The sequence below is a fragment of the Phalacrocorax aristotelis genome, chromosome 2 (genome assembly GCF_949628215.1).
Source record: "Phalacrocorax aristotelis chromosome 2, bGulAri2.1, whole genome shotgun sequence".
Taxonomy (NCBI): domain Eukaryota; kingdom Metazoa; phylum Chordata; class Aves; order Suliformes; family Phalacrocoracidae; genus Phalacrocorax; species Phalacrocorax aristotelis.
The window spans coordinates 77833231-77850071 of NC_134277.1; the positions used below are offsets into that span (position 1 = coordinate 77833231).

Genomic DNA, 16841 nt, shown 5'->3' on the forward strand with positions numbered 1-16841 from the left:
TTTAAAAAGGCAAAAATTTTAATTTCTATATTATGAAATGAGTCACGTTGAAGTTTCAGATATAAAATGTTTAGTGTTAGGGGGCAGGAGGGTTGTGGTGACATTGCTCCATGACCCCACCTAAATGGCCACAACTGGGAGCTGATATTCTTGGTCTACTTGTCTCTATCTACCCCATGGATCCTTCTCCCCAGTCAGGCTTACAGCTCCCCAGGCATGACAGTCTCACGGTGCTGCTGTTCTCAAGATGGTTCACACCACTGCAAAATCTCATCTCAAATACAAAATATGTGTGTGAGCCAGACTTTCCTCTGTGGAGCATTTTGCCAAATGGTCTATTTTCCCTATGAATATTTTCAAATTTAATGAACTCCATTTTCCAACAGGAAAATACTTAATTTGACACTTTTGTGATCAAACCTAGTTGTTTTATTACAACTTGCCTTTTGAATCCTTTGAGTGGGACTATCAAGGCAGAATACCAGGTAAGAACACTAGTATTAAGCTAGCATCTCAGTGTGATGTGTAGATAAAGAAGGGGACTTTGAAAAGCATTTGAGATTAATCTTCCTTCACAACTGCAAGTTTTAAAAGTACTATTTATAAGCAACTCTTTTCATCATTCTTTTCATAGTAACGTTGGTTTTAAAAATCACTTTACACCTGGGAATCAAGAAGCACAATGGAAATAAACACTTCTCTAAAACTCTTACGAAGGTAGAGACCTCGTCAGGAATCCGTACAAGGTCTACCATGATGGACAGAATGACCAAGCCAAAGGAGGAGTCACCACTGTAGCAGAACAATAACCGTAAATAAATCAAAATAACCCAGAGACCATCAAGCAATCAAAAATCCGTTGCTTACTATCAACAAAACTCAGACCCTCTGTGAGCAAAACCTCATTCTAATTTCATGAGCATAACCCCAGGGAAACCAGTGAGCTTGCGCTACTGTATTAAAGAGCAGAATAACATAGAGACATGCCGTGTTGTAAAGATTTTTTACATCTTGCTTTGAAATACTGACATGGGTCATTTTCCCAGACACTGGTCTGTCCCGAGAAAGTAAATCCTGGATCTTTAAGATAGCTAGGGTGTAATTAAAACTAGAACATGGCCTATGGGGGAAGAGCTCTCCCTGCTTATATCACATTGTTTTCATTGCTGTACTGGTGTAAATGGTATTTTTATGTATGTGTCCAGGAGAGAGCTCAACTGCCATATTTCTTTTCTACTGTTGAAATATTAGCATTAAAAAAGCAGTATTCTACAAAAGTCATATAAACATAGTGCCTATAACACAATCAATTTTGTTGGAATTATTTTACACCAGACTTCATCCATGAAATGATATCCCTTCCTTTGCGGAATGTTTTAAAACTTAAAAATGTTATTTGAAGTAAGATTCGTCAGTACATTAACTGCTAAAAATCAAAGTACTCCTTTTTTTCCCCAAGCCCAGAAGAATTAATTTTGTTGCCACTAAAGAACAGACACACAACTTTTGAACAGGAACTGACCTAATATTTCTGAAAACCCTGCATGCAATTAGTTTCTTCTAAGAGCCATCTTTCAAGAAGTCTTTTTCTGCCTCTGAACTCCGAAAGCTGCTCATCAGATCCAGCAAAATTAGGATATTAATAGAGAACCATTTATCAAGCTCGATAGGTTTGTTAGAGGCAAACTTGTCTAGTTAACCAACACTGTCAGAGTATATTTTACAGCAGAAAGATATTGTTAAGGCCCTCCTGAAGTGTTTATTTCTACTCCGGTTTTTCCACACCACTGTTTCTCCAGCAGTGGGCTGGAAGCAGTGCTGTCCTAGGAAGCAGTGCTCAGATGGCCGAGGGTCTCCCCAGAAAGGGAGCCCTCCTTGGCTATGGGGTGGTGTGATGGCCTCATCCCATGATGTCAAGATGTCAAAAGGAACGCCTGTTACAGCAGGTTTTACACTGTCACCCCTTAGTGCTTTGCACACATGGTGTTACTGGTGGGTGACAAAAGCAAAGAGCGCTGCTGTCCTCTTGAACCCAGGACTTGCAGCCAATGGTTTAGAGACTCTGGCCTAGGTTGAAACGAGGAAAATGTCTGGGATGGCAAATTGGTGGTGTGGGATTGGCAAGCAGGAGGCTGACTACAGTGTTTGGCTTCTCCCCTACCTTGCCCGTGCTGTTCTCTGGGCTTGCTTGTCCTACCTTCACTCTGCCTTGTGTTTTTAGGCCAGAACTTGTTCAGCAACATTTTGATTTTCTAGATACATTTTCCTTCAAGTAAAACAGCAATTTTTCTTTTTTTTTTACCAGAAATATATGAACTTCAACGTTTTCCAGGGAAAGACTTCTCAGATCAGCGCTGCTTCTTGTGACTTTCAGAGAGACACAAATCAAAATCTTGACCTATTAATTCCTAAATGTGAATGCTCTGACAGCTCTTTTGTCTGAGCATTTTCTAAAGGCTTTGGTTTCCTTCTAAAAGATGATTTTGAAATCTAAGCTTTGGCAAAACAGACCTGTGATCTCCCAGCTCTGGTACTTGGATGGCAAGCACTTCAATGCAGCGCTACATCCTATGTGTGTGTACAGCACAGGGGTCTGCATCATACCTAGCACCTGCAGGCACCTCTAAAACACAAATTATAAATACTAATAGAAGTTTTACCTTTGCCTGGTGCTTTGGTCTCACAAATCTAAACCCCATGTATTTTCTCAAGCACCCAGATCCACTGTGTGGACAAAATCAACAAAACCCTGGTTGTGTCAGGAAATTCGAAGCCAAACTCAAACATTGCCCTTACCTAGACATAAGCCCATCAGCTCATGAACCTTTAGCTTTGCCAGTAGGGTGCCTTACAGTGGCAGAAGTTGCGCTGAGGCTGGACCCTTCTTGCACCCCATCCCTGCCTCCTTTTTTACCCAGCCTCACTTGGCTGTGCCTGTGGCTCTCATTTATTGGTACCAGTATTGTACAAGTTTCAGATAAAGCTGCACCATTCTTTTCTCTGCTTTTCCTTAAACATTTAACATGTCACATCTGTGATTTTTCTAGTTCCAGGTTTTTTTGAGACAGGAATATTGAGGTTATCTTACCAATGCTGACAACACCCCACCCATGGCAGAGGACAAACAGGATAAAATACTGGGTATGCTGCCTCTTCCCCCTCTCCCTCGTTTTTTTACTTCCTGTAAACATTACTGGAGAAGATCGTGCTGCAAAGTCATAAATAAAGTATACTTGTCAGAAGCTATGGTCTTAAAATATTCTAACGGTTTGTTTGTGTTCTCTCCATAAATTGTTTATTGGTCAATATGGCCAGAACTTTCAAACATATCCTCCTTCGCAGTTCCCTGGTATTATCTCCATTCTAAACACTTTCATCTAGTATTGACCTTTCAAAAAAACCCCACTTTCTACCTTTTTTTCATTGATGAGAGATTTTTGTAATGCTGAATGTTCAGATTATGCAGCATGACATTACCCTGTGTTTCTTATCCTTACGGAGATTGCAGGCATTGAAGGAGAACTGTATGATAGGTACTAAAGTTACTGTTGGCAGTAGGGTTACGCAGCCGGGGGATGTTTTCTGAGTGGTCTCCATGCAGTAAAGCAAATCACAAAAGAAAAATCTCTGTATAAAATATTGCTCTAATTTGTATTCTACTTCACTACGTCATGTAAATGCTCTTCAAGTAACAGACTGACATTGTGAAATGGAACCCTGACGAGTAAATTAGCATAGAAAGAAGTTCATCAAAGCAGTGATTTCAGACATGTGTCTGAATAGCCCATGAGCATATAGAACCAAAGATATCTCTTTAGCCAGAGATGACACCAATCATTAACATAGAAAACAGACCTTCTTCTAACTCTTCTGGAGCCCTGCAATGCAGGGAGTCTTCCAATAAAACAATCATCCTGCATAGGATGATATTTTTAATCAGAAGTTAAGTGGTTCAGTCCCCTCTTGATAGTTCCTAAAGGGGCTAAAGAAAGACTAATGCACTTAAACGCACTTTTAAATGCATGTAATAGTTGATAGATTGGATATTTACAGCTAGTAAGTCAAATATGTTAAGACATCTTGTAATTGCTTCTTCAATAAATAACTTGATAAATTCCTGGAGAAAAGAAGGTAATTTATCTCCAGACAAAACCAGTTTTGGTCCACCAACTCTTTGAGGACAATTTGGTAAGTAACTGTAACTACATGGGGAATTTGGATGCTCAGCGATCATTAAAAATAATGGGAACTTAAGTGTCCAGATCCTACAGTAGCTTCAAAAACCTTAGCCGTGCACTCCTGGGACAATCAGTTTTTACCCACTGCAAAGGTATTAACACTGAAGCACTCATAGCTTAGAAAAGAGAGAGAACAAATTGCATTAATCCCATTTTCAAATGGTTATCTATCAGCACTTTACTCATGTTTTACTAAATTGACACATGCAGAAGTAAACAAATAGAACACCCTGTAAGTTATTTTTGATACCATAATTATTGATTTTTCAACAAAACAAGGACCTCATAATGAAAAGGTTGATTGGCAACAGGATTAAAGTGGCAACAGATTTTAATCAAAATGCATTTTTTGAGGCTAGGTATTTGTAGTAAAAAAATAAACATGTACCTGCCACACATCATTTGTGTTTATTCTGCATAGACAGCTACACAACCCCAGAAGGGATTACAGAGGTAATGCAATGGAGTCCTTCTCCCAAAGGAGAGAAACAAATAAATGGAACGGAGATAGCAAACACTTAGTATGGAACAGTTAATATCTATACTGAGTATCGCTACTGTTAGCCATGGTTCATTCATTGCCTCACCGCTAGTCACGTATTTAGCAGTCATCATAACACAAATGAGTCTTAACGGAAGCTCCCTCCATTGCCCCAAAGCAACATGACAGCAAGCGAGAGGGCGCTTGAAGAGCTATATGGGGCACGTAGGCAAGGAAAACACAGGCAGAGACTGACAACTCAGTGTTGAGCTGCTCTTTTTTCTTTTTCCTTTTTTTTCCCCATTATCTTTTCTACTCATTTAAATCTAACATCCAGTTCCTTAGTCCTTGACTTCATGTTGAGATCTACCATGCGCACAAGTCAGCACAACTGGCCCACCTAACACAGTGAACCCTCAACCCCAGAATATTTAGCACAGCACCCTTAGCAATGCCCTTAGACTCACCCTAATGAGGATTAATCTTTCCAAAGTCTACACTACACAAGAAGGTTTAGCCATGATTCAGTCCAGCATTTCTATATAATGGTTCCGTTATGTATATAACCCTAGTATCTACAACATATCGTTGACAGATGCCTTTCACTTGGCATATTGATGAGCTATAACCTGAACCTCCAGACACAAATCTAGGAATCTGATTTTTTTGTACAAAACCCCTCCAATATCCTGTACTCACCCAGGAGGCTTCTTGTAGGATCCAGATTCTGTTATTTCAACCTCTAGCTGTTACCACAAACTGCTCCACTTTCTGCCATGCTCATTCACAAGCCTGTGAAACAGTTATTTTTCTTCTTTTTGTGTTAGTCCCTCTCCAAGCCAGAGCCAAATTCTATACCTGCCACCAATCAGATCTGTCCTTTTTTGTCTGTGTTATTTTGTGAAGACATTTGTCATTTCTTTTTCTCTGCCTCACTATACAAATCCTCTGTTTTCTTGCCCTCCTGCAGCTTCTTCCTCTGTTCAGTCTCTGCAAGGTTTTATTGCTATTATCATCGTTTCCTCTCAACATGCTCTCTGTCCTCCTGAAGGCTGGTTTGACAGATCCTCTCCTGTCATCTGCTTGAAGGCTGATTTCAGCTCTTCCTTACAGCCCCGTGCCTATGCACCTCCTCCGCTACAAGTGCGTAGTGTGGAGCTTGTTCTACCAGGGAAACGTGTCTGCTCCTCGTGGCCCTTCCTCCTGAGGAGGGGCATGGGGATGTAAGGAGTGAAGGAGTGCAGGGCTGTGGGCCACAGGTACTAGCCTGATAATGTCAACAGTTGACTGCTGCCTTTCCAATAGGCCTGGTAGCTCTTCCCCTTGTCATTATCAAGGACGTGCACTAGTCATTTGACAGGATCTCCCCTGGGGGTCCATGGGGTGCCCAGAAGAGAAGATGTTCAGGCTTGCTATCAGAATAATTTACCAGCCTGTGCTCACCCCCCCTTGCCTGAGAGAGAGAGGTTCATGAGTAGCAGGCACCCCTAATTTTCTGCATGGTGCCTGCCCATCTCCATATCACTTTCTGAAGGAGACACAAAACTAGCAGCAAATCCATATGGGAAGCACAAACCAAACAGGCAAGTGCAGTGGTTTCTCTCAGGAGGTACAGTAGTTGGCTGATGCATGCAGCCCTCCTCTGACACTGAAAGAAACTGAGGGTCCAACTGAAATGGGCACGCACCACTGATACACACTCTTCCCAAACTTCCCTTTCTGGGGAGGCATTTGTCTGCTCTTCACACGTCCCTCATGATGCATGCTGATTTCCTTCTTATTTCTTCACTCTGTTCCTTAAAAACATATTTCCGCTGTGAAGCCTTAATGTATTTTACCTGCAGGTCAAGCAACACATAATACGTACTTGAATGCCCTCCAGATTATGCATGGATTGGAGGACGTGTGGGACAAAACTTCAAATATTTTTGCAGGGGAATGCTTCTCTTCATTTAGGAAGCTCCCCTGTCTGGAAGTCAGTCTCCTAATTCTCACTGAGAGTCAGCAGAACTTCACCTGTTAAAGCACTTCTCTTCAAAAGTATCTTAAAATTAAAAAATAGACTAATTTCAGCAATGGGCTAAGCACACAAAAGGCACTCCATATATAATAATCTAGTGAGGTACCTATATTATTCTTAAGAGATTTGCCAACTAGTGATCTACTACTGCTATTTTAATTTATGTTACATCATGATTGCAAGTCTAAATTAGACTCATACAAGCATGGCAATTTATAGTTAAGCCTTTCACTCAATCCTTAACCTGCTTTGCTTTAACTAAGTTACGTAATTGCAAGGGCTTTTAACTGCATCTCACAATACCTGGGCATGTAGAAAGGTTAATTACTGCATTAGGTTTGCGAGGCAAGGTTTGGTAGTGAGGGGGCTACATGGGTGGCTTCTGTGAGAAGCTGTTAGAAGCTTCCCCTATGTCCCATAGAGCCAATGCCAGCCTGCTCCAAGACAGACCCACTGCTGGCCAAGGCTGAGCCCATCAGCGACGGTGGTAGCGCCTCTGGGACAACATATTTAAGAAGGGGAAAAAAAACCCAAACCCTGCCCAGCCACAGTCAGAGAGGAGCGAGAATATGTGAGAGGAACAACTCCGCACACACCAAGGTCAGTGAAGAAGGAGGGGGAGGAGGTGCTCCAGGCGCCGGTGCAGAGATTCTCCAGCCTGTGGTGAAGACCATGGTGAGGCAGGCTCTCCCCCTGCATCCCAAGATGGGTAACAGTGGAGCAGATATCCATCTGCAGCCTGTGGAGGACCCCATGCCAGAGCAGGTGGATGCCCAAAGGAAGCTGTGATCCCGTGGGAAGCCTGCACTGGCACAGGCTCCGGGCAGGACCTGTGGGCCTGTGCAGAGAAGAGCCCACACTGGAGCTGGTTTGCTGGCAGGACTTGTGACCCCACGGGGGACCCACGCTGGAGCAGTCTGTTCCTGAAGGACTGCACGCCAGCGAAGGGACCCACACTGGAGAAGTCTGTGAAGAACTGTGGCCCATGGGAGGGACCCCATGCTGGAGCAGGGGAAGAGTGTGAGGAGTCCTTCCCCTGAGGAGGATGGAGTGGCAGAGACAACATGTGATGAACTGACTGCAACCCCCGTTCTCCATCCGGTGGGGAGGCAGTAGAGAAAGGGGGAGTGAGATTAAGCCTAAGAAGGGAGGGGTGGGAGGAAGGTGTTTAAAGATTTGGTTTTATTTCGTATTATCCTACTCTGATTTGATTGGTAATAAATTAAGCAAATTTCCCCAAGCTGAGTCTGTTTTGCCTGTAATGGTAACTGCTGAGTGATCTCTCCCTGTCCTTATCTGGACCCACAAGCCTTTCGTTATATTTTCTCTCCCTGTCCAGTTGAGGAGGGGGAGTGATAGAGCATCTTTGGTGGGCACTTGGTGACCAGCCAGGGTCAACGCACTACAATTACATAGACTAATTTTTTACCTTTGATTTGCTTCTGTAGTAGGCTAAAAGGAATAATGTAGAATTCAGCCCTGGTGTCCTCTCAGCTTGACAACGGTTAGCACCTCCTGGGCTACATTGTTGGGTGCTGCATAGCTCAGCAGGACAAACCCTGCACAGTTTGGTGAGTGCGTTCTCCATTGGGTATCTACACAGAAGCACGAAGGGCTTCAGACTTTCTGAAAACATTGAAATAAGTTATAGAAAGGCCCTACTGAGAAACAAATCCACATGTTCCCCCCAGGGGCCCCACAACAGCCCTAACCAGCCCTGCTCCTTCCCTCTGTGGTGAGGACATGGACATGAACTAACAGCATGGGCCCACAAGAGCGTCTCAGTGCTGTCACTTGGAAAAACCAGGAGATGACACAAACGGCAAAAGGGAGAAAATAAAAAGAGAAATTCAGAAGGCAGTCCTGTAACCTGAACACCTCAGTGTTTCACTGATTCCAGCTTAAGCTTGGACTGGTTATGGTTTGGGGTATCTATCAACCCTTGCATGCTCAGGCTTTTGAAGAGCTATTAAAAAAACAACAGAGACAAACATTTTAAACACGTAGAATGCATTTGACAGCCTACCTTCACCTTGAGTATCTGAAATCCCTTTAATTTATTTCTTAGCATATGAACTATACTTATGCTTTTCAAAGCAAAACAAGTAGTTTAAAAATTGGAACCTCCTGTGACTGCATGAAATGCTCCTTTCATCCATTCATTCTTTAAATGAGGACCCGACTCAACTCCTTCACAACAGTTATGGTTTCTCAAGTCTGCAAACATTTTTCAAAGGTGGGCTGTGTCTTTTGGAATACCATCATGACATGCTTAGTAGTGTTGTAGCTGGTGAATTTTAAGTGTTTAACTTTCAGATGAAATGTATGTAACTATGTAAAAAAATTCCTGTGGAAAAGTAGGTCTTACACATGCATTGCAGTCAGTTTTCACAGCTCCATCCTTTTTTAATTACCCAAGGCATTCCGATTACAGAGCTACAAAGCAATCTATTTAAAACTGGGTTTTACAGTGATTTAATGGGCACAAAAAGCATATGGAATTAGAAGACATTTACTTCTCTTCCCCATCTTCTTATATTGCCAAGTATATTTAAATCAAACTTGTTTTAAAAACAAATATTCCCAGGGTAAGGACTTTCGTATCAACTTCTAGTTAAGTTGTTTCTGCTGAATTAGAAACCTCTGGCAATTTTTCCCAATGAAATGTAAATGATGACATATCATTAACTAGCAGGATTACACCACTAAAATACTAAGACGTGTCTTGCTTGCCTCAAACTTCCCGTTCCTTAAGTGCCATGCCTTAGAGGCAGCAGTGTTTAAATGGTACAAAGTACTCTACTACCACCAGCCTGAATCTTTATTTAGGAGAACAAGCTTCACATTCTTCCCTGCTAATGCAGTATATGGGCATGTTCGGCTCCTCCATAAAACACACTCATACGCTATTACTGTCTAAAACAAGGTACAGTACTGACATGACAGATTCATGTTCCCAGCTGTGACATAAGGGCTCTTTGACAATACCACAGTGAAAGCCCTATTAAGAAAACATGTGCCGGACAGTGCATCTGATGCAGTTAAATGCTATAAAAGATTTTCCAGGTGTTAATGAGTTACATGAGTAGAATGAAAATGAGATGGATCCGTGCACTTGGAAATTCTCAAGAAGCAGGACTCAGGCTCTCAGAGAGACAGACAAACAGCGCTTTATAAGCATCACTGGCCACGCTCTGCACCTGACCGCGCGAGGTGATGAGCCACCCTGACTATTCACTGGGGGAACTGTTCATTGACGATCGTTTGCATGGGAAACGACAGACTTTCATGTCTTCCTGCAGTTTACTGCATCCTTTTTACATTGTTTTATTTGTGAAAAAGCACTGGCTATTTTCCCCTTTTTATGCTTCCCGCCCCCGCCCCCCCAAGAGAAGGAAAACATTATGCCTGTTTACTTCATTTCTTGTTCTTCGCTTTATGAGGGATTCGGCTTGACCCAGCAGAGATAAGAAACTGTCATTTAACCCATGTTAAAGTACCACTACTTACAAGTTCTGTTTTTGAAGGTCAGAAATACACACTTTCACATACTTTGAAACAGCGGTGGTTGAATTTTTTTCAAGGCAATTTGGTGCTTAAGATATATTCCCTTAAGCTATGTATAAAATAATATGTGTGGGCTGCCCTGAAAATTTCAACCACTGATATTTCAGAGTATGTGCATGCATTATCTTGTGCATCAGGTATCTACAGTAGAATTGTTCATTCATACCGTCATTTGTCTTGATAAAAGATTGTTTCATTTCTTTAGCATGTGTGAATTTTATGGTTAGTGTCCTTGAGGGGCTAAGTTTTGTTTTATCTCCATATGACAGGTACAGTGCGGGAAGGCTGCAATGCAGATTCTTCCATGGTGTTGTGACCACAACCTCAGCCTTAATCCTGGCATACAACTGCATCTAGGAAAAAAAGATAATTTTGCCTTTGTGCTAATTCCAGCCTGGTTTTCCTTAAAGGGGAAGCTCCCAGTAATACGAGAACCAATGGTGAGTCTCCTCTCAGAAATTAATTTAGACCCACCTATTTTATTTCCCCACAATGACAAGTCAGTACTATTTTATCTTTCAATGCCAATCCAATATCCCAAGTCCTTTCCCCACCCTTCCCCCGCCCCAAGAGAGTTACTTAAATTACCTTGGAGAAGTAAATTTTCTTAAATGCGTAAGAAGAGTAGGTGGAGAGAATGACCAAACCAGTCTAATAGCACATTGACAGAGATTCTTGAAATTCATGTCTTAAGGGTTAAAATCCCTCTGCCTTGCCAGGTGTTCTGTGCAAATGTTGCATTCATACAATGTAGTATCTGACCATTTAACCATATGTCAGACAATCTCTGCTATGACAACCAGATGTAGACATTGCCATGGAATGAAATTATCATTTTATTAATTACCCTTTAATTAGTTGATACAGCAGAGAACATGCAGTAATTTAGTCATAATTGGCCTGACAGACTCAATACGTACAGGGATGGAATCTGTTTGTGAGACTACTGGTTATGAATAACAATTATGTCTGTGACAATGCAATTTTTTTTATGAAGATGTACTGTGCGTTTCAAACGACTTTTAGGTGTAAGCTAGTGTTCAAGATTTAACTACAATTTGATGGCAAATGTTTTCCTTGAATAAAAGTGTATAATCCTCTGCATATTTTCCTAAACATGCTAAACCAATGCAAGAAGGACCTCTTCCCAAACTCACTGTGATGGCCAAAGCACGTTTTCGATGCATTTTATTATAGAAATAAGGAGCCATGTGGTAGATTTTGTATTTGAAAATGCAGAAAAAGCACTTCAGACTTCTCTCAAAATCTCGTTACTGCTCTTCAAATTATTCTAGAGTTTAATGTGGTATTTGTGTAAGGGTTACACTATGCAGATTTTTAGAAACTTTGTCAGAACATTGCGAGCAGAAACTTGAGCGGTGTCTCTTATGCAACCACTTGATCACTACACTTTTTGGATTTCTGTAAGAAGAGTAGAACATCCTTAAGTTTGTTGGACAGGATAGGTACAATTAAAGTTAGCAACAGCCCCCTCTAGACTGTACTAGTAAGTCAAATGCCTTGAAGATGTCCTTTCAACACAGCTTGCCATTAAATCAGGAATACTCTTCATAGACAGAATATTGAGTAACGCTGGTAGGACAAAGCACATTCAACAGCTTAATAAACATGCTTGTAAAGTAGATCTTAACACTGGCCCTTACATACTCAGTTGTTACGAGGTCTTTTTTTACCATCGCTTTGGACAAAACTCTGGAGTCACCATTCTGCCCTTGCTCTTCTAAACTCTGTGACCTGAGTAAAGACTGCAGTGTTTCCTATTAGCTTTATACTGTTAGATAGACAACATGCCTCGTGTTTTCTCCACTTGTCTTTCCACAAAAATGTCACAAAGTGCAGGTCAGAACCTTTGACAAACTCAACTTCAACAAAATAAAACAAACTGCTTTACTTTTCAGTGTCGAATGAAAGCTCCTTTTTTGTTTTTTTTTTTTTTTTTTTTTTCTACACAGGTAGCTCCTAGCTTTCTGCATGTGCAGTGACAGAAGAATTATACTTAACTGAATTTCTTTTTAAACCTTGCCCAATTCCAGCACATTTCTCCATTTATTTATGATGGGCGGGCAGGCTACATGGATGTCTCCAAGAGTATAACTACTCTAAAGTCAAGGAAATTATATGAAGGATAAGCCTGCTTCCTTTACAGCTAGACTCTGAGTAATTCTTTTATTTTGCTCAAATGACTATGGACTTCTTTGTAAGCTTCCTTGGTTTTAAACATAACATTCTTCCACCCTTTCTGATAATTAATCCATTATTACGCTTCTTTATCACAAATGTATGTATATGGGAAAACATGCTACATAGGAAAGAAAAACATTTTTTGCCTGTGGTGCCATCTTCCAGTTAATATCAGTAAGTCATATGCTATTGCTTGTAAGTGCATCGTGCTCGACAACTTATAACCACCTCCGGTACAAATACACACAGGTTGTATTTTCCTGCTGTGTCACAAGGAATAGCTAACACAGTGTAACAAGAGATCATTTCATTAGATTACCATGAAAGAGTCACCGCTGCAAGGAACTCGAGTTGAACAGGGACACAATCACAGTGTTAAAAACTCGAAACAGTTTACCATTAAAACCTTGTGTGCCTGCTTGAAAAATGTCTTAGAGCAGCACAAAAGCTGGCACCATTAGCTTTCATCCCTGCTGAGTTGGCAATAAAGTGCACACATAAGTAAAATGCATTAATTGGTATTAGTCAATCTAGTTAAGATGTTCATTCTCCAGGCATCTTCAGATTTCATTTCCATAAAATAGGATTTCTTTAAGTCTCATAATTTGATTTGTCCAGCCTGAAATGATGTTGACACAGTGGCAGCAAAAAGCACAATTACACCCCAGCTTTACAAAGGTGTTCTCTATCTAAACAGACCGGGACCCACGTGCTCCCAGTCTCACAAAAAAAAAAAAAACAAACCCAACCAAACCAAAAAACAAAAACCTGCGGAAAATGAAAAAGTGATACATTTTCCTATTGCTATTTTTCCTCCCCTTCCCCCGTATTTTTCTTACTGTGCACTACTGATTACTGCACTTTAAGATCAGAATGAACAATTAACTGCCTAATTATTCCAGTCACACCAAGCCACAATGAAATCTTTATTCAGTGTTTACAGCAATCTTTGGCAGAGACTGTCTTGCTGTTTTTAAACCAAGAAGAACTGCTCCCTTTGGCTCCCCTCAGCATCAGCTGCCTGGGTTTCAGAGCTGGATGCCAATAATCAGCCTCCTTTTTCTCTTTCCAAAGTGGCTATTTTTTTTTAAGGGTGAAAAGACCTATTCTCATCAACTCCCCATATATTCTGCCTGATTTATGTCCCAGCCACTGGGTCTCTTCCTTCCGTATCTTTTACCATTTGTGGCCCCCCCCGCAGCCCCTCCACGCAGCTCCCGCCGAGCCCCCGAGCCCCCGGACCCCCGGCGGGAGCGGGGGGGGGGGGGGGCTTCTCTCGGCGGGAGCCCGGCGAGGCGAGGGGGCGAGGGCGGGGGGGGACAGCTCCCAGCTCCTGCTGCGCAGCACCCCGCTCCCGCACACACACACACGCACACCTTTTTCTACAGGTTTCCCGCAGAAAGCCCCCGCGGAGGCTCCCCGCCGCCTCCGCCCCGCGAAAGTTGGAGGGAGCCGCTCCCCCTGCCCCCGCCCCGTCTCTGCGACCCGCTCCCGGGGCCCGGCGGCGACCGGTGCCCCCCGGAGACCCCCGGCCCGGGCGGCAGGGCACCTGCGGGGAGGGGGGGGAAGACTGTCCCCGGCAAACTCCAGAGCGAGCTGGTGTGGGGCTTGCTCCGTCCCTCCTCGCCCGCTGCTTGCGGCTGGGCAGCTAGGCGGCCGGGGAAAGAAGGAATAAACGACAACAACAAAAAAAGAACAAAAACAAAGAAAAAAAAGGGGGGGCGGGGGGGAAGAAGAAAAAGAAAAGAAGAAAGAGCAAGAAAAATGAAGAGAAAAGGGGGAAAGAAAAAAGAAATAAAAGAAACGAAAAATAAAAAGACAAGAGAAAAGAAAAAAGGGGGAAAGGGAGGGGAAAAAAGAAAGAAGCAGAAGAAAAAGTCCCCGAAGGCTAGGACGGGTTACCTTGCCGTGTGGAGGAGCTGCCGGCTGCCTTCCTGGCGCTGGGACTTCCCTCCTCCGCCGGCTGCGCCCCTCACATCGCCGCGCCCCCCCCGCCGCTCCTCCCGCAGGGGCCGCGCCGGCCGCCTTCGCGCCGCTCCCCGCCGGCCCCGGCTCCGGCCCCGGCTCCTCCTGCTCCGGCTCCGGCTCCGGCTCCGGCTCCGGCTCCGGCTCCGGCTGCGGGGGGAGGCTGGGGAGGGGGGTGGGAGGGAGATGGGGGATGGGGGGGGGGGCAACGCCGCCGGGGCTGCGCGGCGGGCGGAGGAGGAGGAGGAGGAGGAGGGAGCCCCGCGGCCGCCCCGCTCCCCGGAGCTGCCCCCGGCTCCGGTGCCCGTCAATCCCGCGGCGGGTCTAACGCTACCTCGGGGACCTGCGGGAGGCGACTGGAGCCGGGGAGCTGCGCCCTCCTCCCCCGACCTCCCCCTCCCCGGACCCCCTTCCCCCGGAACCCCCCCCAGCTGCTGCCCCCCGGCCCCACGCAGGTCCCCGCCCGTGCGTCCCCTCCGCGGGGCTTTCTACCTCTCGGGAGGATTCCAAAAGGCACCACGCGGGCTGTGGGAAAATGGGCTGCTGAGGAGAAGAAAAGTAACCCTGGGGAGACGAAGCGTCGCTTTACTTAACAAAAAGGGTGCGGAGATGAAAGCTGAATTTCTTCAGAAGGCTCAATTTTAGTTAATAAACATCCTGAGACTAATGTCAGAGCTACTTTTATGAGGGTAAACAGTACAGTTTCCTGGAGGGTTTGTTGAAGACTTTTGAAAAACAACCAAATAATAAAGGGGCTTTACATCCACTTTTAAAGATCACTTTAGTGTTCATAAAAGCTTCCAGACTTGCTGAAATACTCCCTACCCACAGAACGACAGCAGCAAAGGCAGCAGCAGGACAAGCCATCCTCTCTGCCTGCCAGTTTGCCTCAATCTCAGCCTGAAGTAACCAGGAGGGCAGACATTTCTTACACCGTCCCTGTGCTAGCCTTCGTCTTACTGCACCGTGTGGGAAGGCAGCAAACTGGTACCAACTTTGACGACACGTAAGTGTGAAAGAGATAGGGAAACCTGTCCGCTTGGGTAGAAGGAGGTTATTACCTCTGTAATAGCTCCCTGTAGTAATAACTTATTTTTGCTGCCAGCGCAGAGCCCGTTCCCCGTTCAGCTAAATTGGTAAATCTCAAGCAACTCCACTAAGCTCAGAGCAGAGCTGCGCCCCAGCAGTCTGTGGCCAAGCCAGCGACTGCCAGTAGGAGACTCTAAATCTCATTATCAATGCCTTGGGATGCTGCCAGTCCCTCAACAATTAGATCTTGAGATGAAGATTCAGATCATACAGTCAAAATTTGGGTATTTTTTTCTCTCCAGATTTGCATTAATGGTTATTTGCAGAACTAAGGTCACACTGGCTAGTTTTCTGGACCCACATTTTTCATATTGATCATAACATGGTCATTTCAGCATTGCAAAAGAAAAAGGGCAGTCAAATCTCTGGAGAGAAGTTGTTGGAAGTTTGCATGCTGGCAAGGGGCCCAAAACAAATGATGGATTACAGCTATGATAAATGAATACCCTAATATGTTGGGAAGCAAGATGATGTTCTCCCAGTTCCCTCTACTGCACGTTCATCTTTGGGCTCCTCAGGCTGACTGAATATTTTTAGCATAACTGTCCAAGGAGGCAGAAATGGCTCTTGCCAGCATCACCAGTCAGGGTCAGAGATTCAGTGCGCTTCTGATCATAAGGCAAAACACGCCCCTCGGCACCACTTTTCCCCAATATTAGGACAGAATACTTGTAATAACATCCTGGAAAGTTATTGGTACATCATTACTGCTGGGAGTGTGATTACAAGAGCAATGACCTCCTGCTAGAATTGAGCTGGTTGTTGAGTCAATGTGTGATTTTTTCCAGACTAGGATTTTATTCACAATACTCGCTTCTTGCAGCATATACAAACATCTCTATTTCTCTGCTGCAATATAGCATACTCAGAATAGGTCCGATTATAATTTAAAAGGCTAAATGGATGCCACTTGAAAAATTTGCATCTCAGTTTGAATGTAGTCTGCGAGTTCGGCTTTTTCCCCCAAGTTGGACTGCAGTAAGGGGAAAAAAATTAGAATAAAATACATATGACAGCTGTAAGGGAATGGCGGCTGCAGTGGATGCTCTTTGGTTATTGCATGTACCACAGCACCATGAAAATAAAATGCAGATACTCTCTATTGTTTAAGGTTATAATTTAGGTTTAATATATAGTACGTAATGCAGCACTCATATATGACACAGAAACTCCAAGAGAATTCTATCATATACAGAGTCAGCACCAGAAAAAATCCACACGTGTAATACACGAGCTCCTCAGTTCCGCAAATACAGCTGAACGGGTTATCCAGACACTG

At 43.7% G+C, this 16841-nt stretch overlaps 1 protein-coding gene across 2 annotated transcripts in view; it reads right to left on the minus strand.

Moving 5' to 3' along the window:
- The window catches only part of CDH20 (cadherin 20), a 118973-nt gene extending 104477 nt beyond the window's left edge, over positions 1-14496 (minus strand). Inside the window, exon 1 of one of the 2 annotated variants that reach the window (XM_075084216.1) lies at positions 14411-14496. The gene's annotated coding sequence lies outside the window, so the exon portion shown is untranslated. The remainder of the gene's footprint in view (positions 1-14410) is intronic. The other variant, XM_075084215.1, reaches the window with a different exon arrangement.
- Between the last annotated feature and the right edge of the window lie 2345 nt (positions 14497-16841).